At 38.4% G+C, this 9330-nt stretch overlaps 1 long non-coding RNA gene across 1 annotated transcript; it reads right to left on the minus strand.

The window, feature by feature from the left end:
• Positions 1-1048: 1048 nt before the first annotated feature.
• Positions 1049-4827, minus strand: LOC131737036 (uncharacterized). The gene is made up of 3 exons (XR_009328611.1): positions 4686-4827; positions 4329-4513; positions 1049-1188 (listed from the first exon to the last, which is right to left on the minus strand). It is a non-coding gene; the product is annotated as an uncharacterized LOC131737036 (long non-coding RNA).
• Between the last annotated feature and the right edge of the window lie 4503 nt (positions 4828-9330).

The raw sequence follows: 9330 nt of genomic DNA on the forward strand, positions 1-9330 counted from the left end.
AACACCTGCGCTTCAAAGTTACGCCCCTGGTCACTGTGTAGCTCCTCGGGAACCCCAAACCGGCAGAACATGCCTTCCAGCAGTGCCTCCGCGCAGGTAGTCGCGCTCTGATCGGGGACTGCGTACGCCTCGGGCCATTTAGTAAAGTAATCCATGGCCACCAGGACGTACCGGTTGCCCCCCTCCGTCCGTGGAAACGGCCCTAAGATGTCCACACCGACGCGCTCTAATGGTGCCCCCACCTGGTATTTTGTCTTATTAACTTTAATTAACACCAACGATATTCATCCACAAATTAGTTCATTGTGTAAACATATCCCAGGGTTTCTACTGCGCATCTCCTTCTACCTTCCTTAGCTCCACACATTCCCACAATCCCCTTCTGCTACTGCACACTCTGAAAAGAGATCCCACTGGATGAGATTGTTTATTACATCTTTAAAGGGAGCGTATAAAACCAATGAACTACTCCATTGCATGTTAAACTTATTTTCGATCAACCAATGAGTTAGAAATAAGTGTGCATGACATGGCCAGTGACTGTGACTTATTCGTGCTGCAAATGATTTGATGTTACACCACCACTCTCTTACTTCAGACAAACACCACAACCCCTAGTCCTTTACACATTTACACATTTTTTATAAACAAAACACAAAACATCCATATAAGATGGATATGTGTAAAAGATCTGAATCATTGATATGTCCAGAGGGTGAAACAATGTGGCAGGAAAATGGTTCATTTTTATGGGACAGCACTGGTAATGGAACCTAAGTTAAAAAAAATAAAAATAAAATCAGGAAGATAAGCTGTGTACCAAACATAGACAATAACTCAAAAGTGAATTAAGTTTCCGATTGTATACCTGGCTATACACAGTTACTACTGATATAAAGACATTTTGGCTCATCTAACCTAGGTCTATGGCATATCCTGAAAACAGATTATTACAAAAATATGATTTCAAACAGCATACAAATGTAAGGGGACAGAGAAAAATAATAATTTGAATCTATCTGTCTCTCTAATGCGGGTTCCTAAACATCACGTTGTAATTCTAATTACCTTTTCTTGTCCCTTGTCAAATCTACCCCATACTGTGCTGGCTTGGCCGCCTCCAGCATCTTCACCATCTCCGTCCAGCAAGGATACAACACCAGGAGAAGCAGGTCTTTTTTTACAAATCTGAAAAAAATACATTTGTATTTTAGATGTAATTTCTTGTCACGGGACATTATGTAAATGCTATTATCCATGGTGCTTACGACAAACATTTACACTTGGGTCTCTTTGAGAAAGACATTACTAAATCTCAACAAAGAATTTGCCATGCTTACAATTTGCCTATGCTTATGTATACATATACATCTCCTGCCACGTAAACTCTAAACGATGAACATGACATATCAACAGTATGTACAGGATAGAATAAGAATTAGCAATGAAATGTTTAATCACAGTCTGATGAGGGATTATCCAGATGTATGTAAAACTGTGTGACATTCACAATCTTGTATATTATCATTAATGTATACTCTATAATGTTGATGCTAAGTTTCCTGTCAATTGGATAAACAGTTTGTAACAAATTGTGTGTGTGTGTGTACAGCCACCTCCACTTCATCCCCTTCGCAATGGATTTCATCCCCAGCTGGGGATAACAGAGCTGGTATAAAAATCCAACTGTAGTCTCCCTTGGGGCACCAGACAGTGGCATGAATAAAGAGATTAGAAATTGCCCGCTTAGAGGGTATAAACTATCTCTTTAAAGTTTAAAATTACCAGCTTTTAGTGGTTGGTGTCCAGTCGTCATTTTTTACAGTTTCTTCGTTTCACTTTTCCTTTTGTTCAGTCATCCTGGTGCAATATATATATATATATATATATATATATATATATATATATATATATATATATAATAAAGAGCTAGTTATAACTTTTAAATGAATCTTAACCTCAAAAACACTATCAGGGGGTCCTCGAGTGGCTCACCTGGTAAAAGCGTGGTTGTGTGGTCATACAGCACAGGTTCGCGTCCTGGCTGTGCAAAGTTGTCGGTCTTCGCTGTGAATTCCAAAGGGAGCGTAACATTGGCTCTGGCACTCCCGTGGGTTAGGGAAGCAAAAACAAAAGGGACTGTTTCTCCTCATTGCGCTACAGTGAACCCTGCTGGCCAGGCGCCCTGTGAGCTCAAAAGCGGACACCTGCAGGGCTGGCCTTTGTCCTCCAGAGGTCAGTAGCTCGCTGACATCCGCTCTCGGGTTCCTGGGTGTAAAAGAGGATAATAGTTTGGTTGTGGGATCGGAGGACGCCCACTGAACCTTTGGATCTCCTGAGCTGTGTAAGGAATTGCTGCGATGAGGAGAAAAAATAATTGGACATTCCAAATTGGGGAGAAAATCGGGGGTAAAATAATTGGGCACACTAAATGTATATATACATAACTTCACGTCTGTCCCCAGGCAGGACGATTGAGATATTCGGTAAAGAAACAATGCTATAATTAATCCCTGTAATTACGCCAATTACAGATGTTTCTTTTGCTCCTAAATTATATTGGGATGGTCAGTAAATCATTTGCTGACAATTGCATCATTCACAGAAGGTGTGCGGCAGGTGTGGGATTAATTGGGCCTATTTATATCCCCATCGCTCACAACTTATTAATTTCATTTTCAGAAATTGTAAAACAGTTTGTGTTAACTCTATAGACACCAGCCCCCTATATACCAACTAAAGTCCATTTATATTAAATATTTAAGTACGAGCATCCCAGGGAGAAAACTAGAATAGCAAATGAGCAAGTGTGCTCAGGTCAGCGCTTTGTGGTAACTGCAGGTATTTGCATCACACTGCTGAATGACCAATAGCCACCCAGTACTGTACATTGCAAATGGAATGTTTCATCTGAGCTCAACTGTGTTAACCCTGACCTAGTCGAGGTTAGTGAACCCTGTTGTTCTGATTATCAACATAATGTCAATAAATCTTACAACACTGCATCACACACTTAAAGCAGTTTTTGGCAAAAACACCCACCACCACTGTCAAGTGCATAGGAAAAACAACCATAGTTTAACTGCAGTGGAGAAGATTGGATTTAAATAATTGCAAAATACTGCATGTTTGTATATTGAAATAATGAACATGTTAATGATTATTAAAAATACCAATTGTAGTTGTTTTTTTCAGACAAACATAAAACTGTAGGCCACACTTTAGTTCGAGGGCCAATTTATAAAACATCTACAATTTAAAGGTTTTGACAATTCTTATCCAGGAATACGGTTTTTACGAAAAACAAAATGTTTACATTACTAGTATCAAGCCTCGTGTCATACTATTAAGTAATTAAAAGACATTATAAATCCCTTTGTAACACTGCATTGCTACAACCTGTTATTACTATTTATGCAATAATACATTTCGAGACGCTTTATGTAAAAACTGCAGGATCTATTCAGTTGTTCTAAACTGGGTTAAAGTAAGGAATAAGGAAGATGACCATATAGCACGTGTGCAGTATTTAGACAGATCTGCTACAGTCCTCATTAAATGCACCTGCAATCCGCTGCATTTTAAAACTGTTGTTAAAATGCATTTCCACTCCACGTACGACATGCTTCCGTTTTCCCGTGTGCTACTATGCTTTCAAATCTGAACACAAAAATATATACAAGTGCTTATCTGGTTCCTAGTAGCTGATTGATCTCAAAACCTGGTCAGGTCTGGTCTTAAAGGATCCCAGTGATTCAGCATCAACAACATGTCTCGGTAACCCATTCCATACCATCACCAACCTCTGTGTAGTATGTCTCCACCAATTGGTGTCCTCTGGTCTGGTGTTAGTGCTGTGCTTTAAGTAGTGACTACAGTTACATTATTCCTGTAACAGATCTTCATAAGACCCGTCTGATTAATCTCTTCAGGGACGCATTATCTTTTTTGTAGTGCAGGGACCAGAAGCAACATAGTATTCCAAGTATGGTCACTAAGTGCATTTTTAAACTTCTGTTTGACAAATTCAGAAATGGCAAATAAACCATAAAGCCTGTAAAAATGTGGATTTTCTTCTCTTGCCCAGCTTAATTCCAATAGAAATGTGTGAAATGTCCTTTCAAGAACAAGACTCTTCATTTACTTTTAAACAGCCAACCTTTAGTTAACATCCCCAGCAAAACCCTGTCAGCAAACAGTTTAAAGCGATATTTTCTAATGTATCATAATAGTCATTTATTTAAAACAAAACAAAATAGACAAGAACAACATTGCAGGCCTTTTGTAAGCTGTGCTGTTTCTTTAATATACATTTTCTTTCTACCAACCTTTTTTCCTTTGCCCGTTTCAGACCCCTCTTGCTTGGGGGCAGCAATAGCCACAGTCAGTGTGACCACAATCAGGCAGACAAGCAGCAGTGACCTCATCTTCATAGCTCAACACTGAGCCACAAGCAGGGTGCAGGGGGTTATATAACACCTTAGTTTAGGGCTCCTCTCAAAAGGTCAGAAACCTTACAAAACGTAGAGGTTATGGTACAATACTGGGTGGTAACATGTTTTTTTTTTTTATTTTAACAAAACTAGCAATTATACAAAAGAGAAAGTTCAGTACAAATTGCAGATATACAGCAGTTTACCTACTGCACAGAAACTACAACTAGGCTACAAGATGAGTTAACATACCTAGTTTTGGGGGATGAACAAATGTCTTTTCTGAACTGCAGTTGTATTTTCCTCTGAAACGGAAAACATTTTGGGGGTATGTCTGCACTTGTGAGATGTCTTGCTTAAGTGTCAAATGTCATATAATGTCCTTGGCAGAGGTCAAGGTAAAAAATGAGGATTACAATTTAGGAATATGCCTTTAATATACATGGTCATGTGTTTTCTTTTAGGAGTGAGACTTGACATGCCTGCCAATGAGACTGCTAAATTCTGATTTTGTTTTTGCTTTTCTTGACAGAGAGCCAAGACTTATATTTACTCTAGCTGTTTTACTAAAGCAACAGGTCCCATCACCTTGACTTGTGTTCGAGAGACGATCCCGGATAACACATCTGACCTAACTAAACAGCACATCATTAAAAATCAACTTTAAAAAGGGTAAAATCCTTTTTGTTTATATCTCACACATTTCTTGTAAGTCCTGTAATGTCCCTTATTTATGTAAGCAGCTTCAAGTGAAATTGTAATACCTTTTGAGATGTTTGTAATCATTCCGAGTGGCTCATGTTCCAATTACTCAAGAACTATGTGCTAAGGTGCTTTGACCTGAGTTCAGAAGCTGCTCTTCTGTTCTATTTACCAGCTACAGTACAAGTGTGTTCAATTGTTAAAGTTCCTGATTGCACCACTAAATAAACCCGGTTTCAGTGGGTCTTAACACAGTGCTCAATTGTCTATTTGGGACCCCATTGCACTGTCATCAGAATCGCTTCAGTGAATATGTTAATGATGGGGCAGGCGCTCTATAACAGGGCAAGACGAGGCAAGTCTTCAGAATACCATTTCATTGTAGTATTTTTTTACATTTTCCCTCCATTTATGCGCCACAGAATCTGGGGCAAACTCCTTTTGCGTTTGCACTTGCATTTGCACTGTGATCAGAATACAGCCCTAAGAGTTTTAGTTTATAGACAGTAACAGTTTAAGATGTTTCTGTTAATAAAAGGTTTTTAAAACATACTTTTCATGTATTTTCCTTGAGAAACTATATAAAATAGGTAGGAAATGAAAAAATGATTTAAATGAATGTTTTTTGTTTTTAAATCAAGTGATTTAATTATTGATTTAAATCAGTGACTTCAATCGACTTGATTTAAATCAGCCAACCCTGCAGTCAACACTCACATATCCGACCCTATAAAAATTTGACTTCAGTGACAGTTAAACGAGTGTGACACATATCTGATTATTTTATTTTGGCCCGTTCCAACCCTTGTCAGTTTTTTCAGGGAACACAAAAAAGATACAATGTCAAAAATACATAGCTGAAAGGACTGTGTTTTAAAATACGTAGGCTTCCATTTAGATGTACTGTAGTTGGTTTTGTTGGAACAGTACTATATTTTCAATAGAAGTATTTTAATTCAGAATGATATGATTCTGAAAATATCACTTGCCAAAAGAGATGACTGTGGACACGTGAACTGTAATACAGTACATACTTTGAAATCTGGTATGTATTGTAGCAGTACGTAAATTTCCCCATTAACGGCCCAACAGCAAAATGATATCAAAATGTTACCCATCAGGGCCGTTTCTAGCCTTTTGGGGGCCCTAAGCAGGATTTGATTTGGGGGCCTCCCTTCACTGTAGCCCACTCCACTTGGCACGACATCAAACCAACATAGGCTTAAGCCTACTGTCTTGTAAATGTTTGTATGAGCACACATATGTACGAGCAAACATACAATGAACAAATAAAGACGTAAAGAATAAAGAGGGACCTGTTAGCAGCAACATCATCTTTTATTAACAAAAGGCAGTGAAAACAAAGTCTGGAATAGGGTTGCCACCTTTGAGATATGAAAATACTGGACGCCCCATCCCCTCCTATTGTCTTCTTCTTCATTTGTCTCTGCCATTGTGACTAACGTTACAGTATGCTACTTAATAGTTTTCATTCAAAAGGCTGATGAATGATGCATGATTCCATGATGGCCCTGGGCATGACTCACTCACTAACAAAATCTGTAAATTATTTGAAAACTGATCACTGTGATTATTTATGAAAATCAATTTAAAAGAAAATATATTTATTTATTTATTTATTGCTAGGGGGGCCCCTAGCGGCAGGGGGCCCTAAGCAGTCGCTTATGTCGCTTATACCTAGAAACGGCACTGTTACCCATGCACAGAACTGCGTAAAAGGCAAAAAGCAATGCAATTTAGCAAAAGATTTTAAAAAAAACACCAGTTTCCACAATTATAACAGTATCCAAAGCCAGTATTTAAAATTGCAGAACATAGTGCTCGATAAGGCCCTAATGTCACAGTTCACTTGCAAATGAAAATGCACAAAAGCAACTAAAGATCACAGATTTAAAAAGAAATATAAAAATGCATCACAGTATCTAAAACTGTTTAATGACTTTTACATTAGCGTAGCTTCTCGTTCACTTTGTTTTTGCTGCATTTTCGTCATGTGAAATTGGAGGAAGTGCTGTGTAACTGCACAATAAAGACAGACTGATTTGGCATGGGAGAAAAAAAAAAGTGGGTTGTGACAGATAACAAGTACATTGTAACACTGAATAGATGGGCTTTGTATCAGAAAACTGGAGACGGAGTCGGAAATCATGTGTGACGGGTAAGTGCATTCATTTGTGACATTATTTACATACAGTATATATATAAAATGGGGATTGATTTTATTCTTAATGCAGGGCGGTAAAACGCGACTAACCTGTATCTGGGTAACGGATAACCGAATGCTGACTGTATGTAGTTGGTGCTTTGGTTGGCAACAATGCATGTCTATATTGTCCCAATGGAGGATGATTATAGAGCATAATTTCTCAACAGCTGGTTGTTTTTGCTAATAGCGAGTTATAAATAAAAAGTAACTTGGAGCAGTGCATAGTTACAAGTATGGGGGCATTACTTTATTAATGCACGGCCTATTTTAAAGTGGGTGGGGCTAACCAAATCATTAAAAGTGGGTGGAGTTAACAAAATAATTTAAAGAGGTGGGGCTAACCAAATCATTTAAATGGGGCGGGGTTAGTGTCGACGCATAGGGGGGGCACGCCTGGTCACGTGCCCCCCCAGATTTCTGCCAGGCAGTGGCTTAAACAATGTGTTAGGATCGTTCACACTGAAACATGTGTAAGAAATTGCAATATTGTTATATTTTTCGCTTCCCATTATAGCGGGGCGGACGTGGCATGGGCGGCGCTGATTTTTCTTTTCGCTCACGGAAAGAACTTTTTATTTACCGCGTTGCTATCAACCAATGAGAATACATAAGCAAGCTGTACTTGCTCAACCCCAAACACAGATGCATGAAACATATAGGCTATGATTACTGTATATGCTATGTAGCCTAGCTACTACACATATAGATGTGGTAGAGGACATCTACTATGTAATGAGTAGCCTATGTATTTACATAGAATGCACTCGCCTCATGACATATCTTATTGCCAGCTGACCTCTCCAGCAGCCAGCCTACTAATAAGATTATCATTTTTCACGGATTGTGCAGCCAGCTTCATCAAGGGACGGTAACCAAGTCCATCCAGGTCTTGGAGATGGAGTGGTGGTAAATGTACAACCTGTTATTAATTGAATAACTAAAAAAATAAATCAGAATGAAAGCAGTTCTGGACGCTGCTGAGAGAAAACCGGCGAAACTGTTTCAATTCCTGAGTTCGGTTACCTACTTGTTTTCATTCTGATTATTTGTTTAGGCTACAACGTGTCCGTCAGCGAATGTCAGTGCAGTGTGATACCAAAAAAAATGAGTGGTTGGATTTGCTGTCAATCAACCCAAGTTTTTTGTTGGATCAGCTGTTTGTACATTTTTTTGTGTGTTTAAATGCGCTGTAGTTATACAATGTAGTTAATGCAACTGTGTGCACAAGTCCCTCCTCTCCCAAACCTCCAGAAGATTAGGTACCATCGGCAGTCCTGCGTCAGTCAAAGAGTAATTACATTAGTCAGGATTTGTGAAATTAAATAAAATGGTTTGCTTTGCTTTGAACACCAAATGTGAAATGAACAACCATAAGTACGAATGAAATTATATATAGTTATTTATTATCAAAATGTGAAATTTGATGCGCATGTTAAAAGTTCAAGTCCTTTGCTTCGTATTTCCTTTTTTGTTTTTAAACGGAAGTGTTCTGAACTGAATCTCTCTTTTTAACTATTTTGCACAACAGTGTATTTGGTTATTGGATCTTCTTTTTTTTAAAAAAAGTTCTTTATTTTTCGACAATAAAACGTCAATGCACTAATAAGAAATCAGGTTGCCAATTTCACCACTGTGACTATTCACCTTAAAAAAGTTACCATTGCCACCCTCTCCCGAAAAAAAATCCTGGCTACGCCACTGTTGCCAGGGTTTATTATTTAAAAATGCGCAGTTTATTTCAAACTTTCAAAACATAATAACATAACAAAGAGTGTCTAAGACCCTTCACCGTTATATTTGTTCTCGTGTGTGACTTTCACTTTTTCAGTCAGCGAAAATATGTGCTAAAACGGAGTGAATTTGAGCCCTGTTAAAATGGCAAAAATACAGCTACGTTTGGAGTTTTTCTACAACAAAAAAGCTAAACCTCCAACGCCAGAGACATCAACAGAAACCGAACCTGACTCT

The sequence above is a fragment of the Acipenser ruthenus genome, chromosome 4 (genome assembly GCF_902713425.1).
Source record: "Acipenser ruthenus chromosome 4, fAciRut3.2 maternal haplotype, whole genome shotgun sequence".
NCBI lineage: Eukaryota > Metazoa > Chordata > Actinopteri > Acipenseriformes > Acipenseridae > Acipenser > Acipenser ruthenus.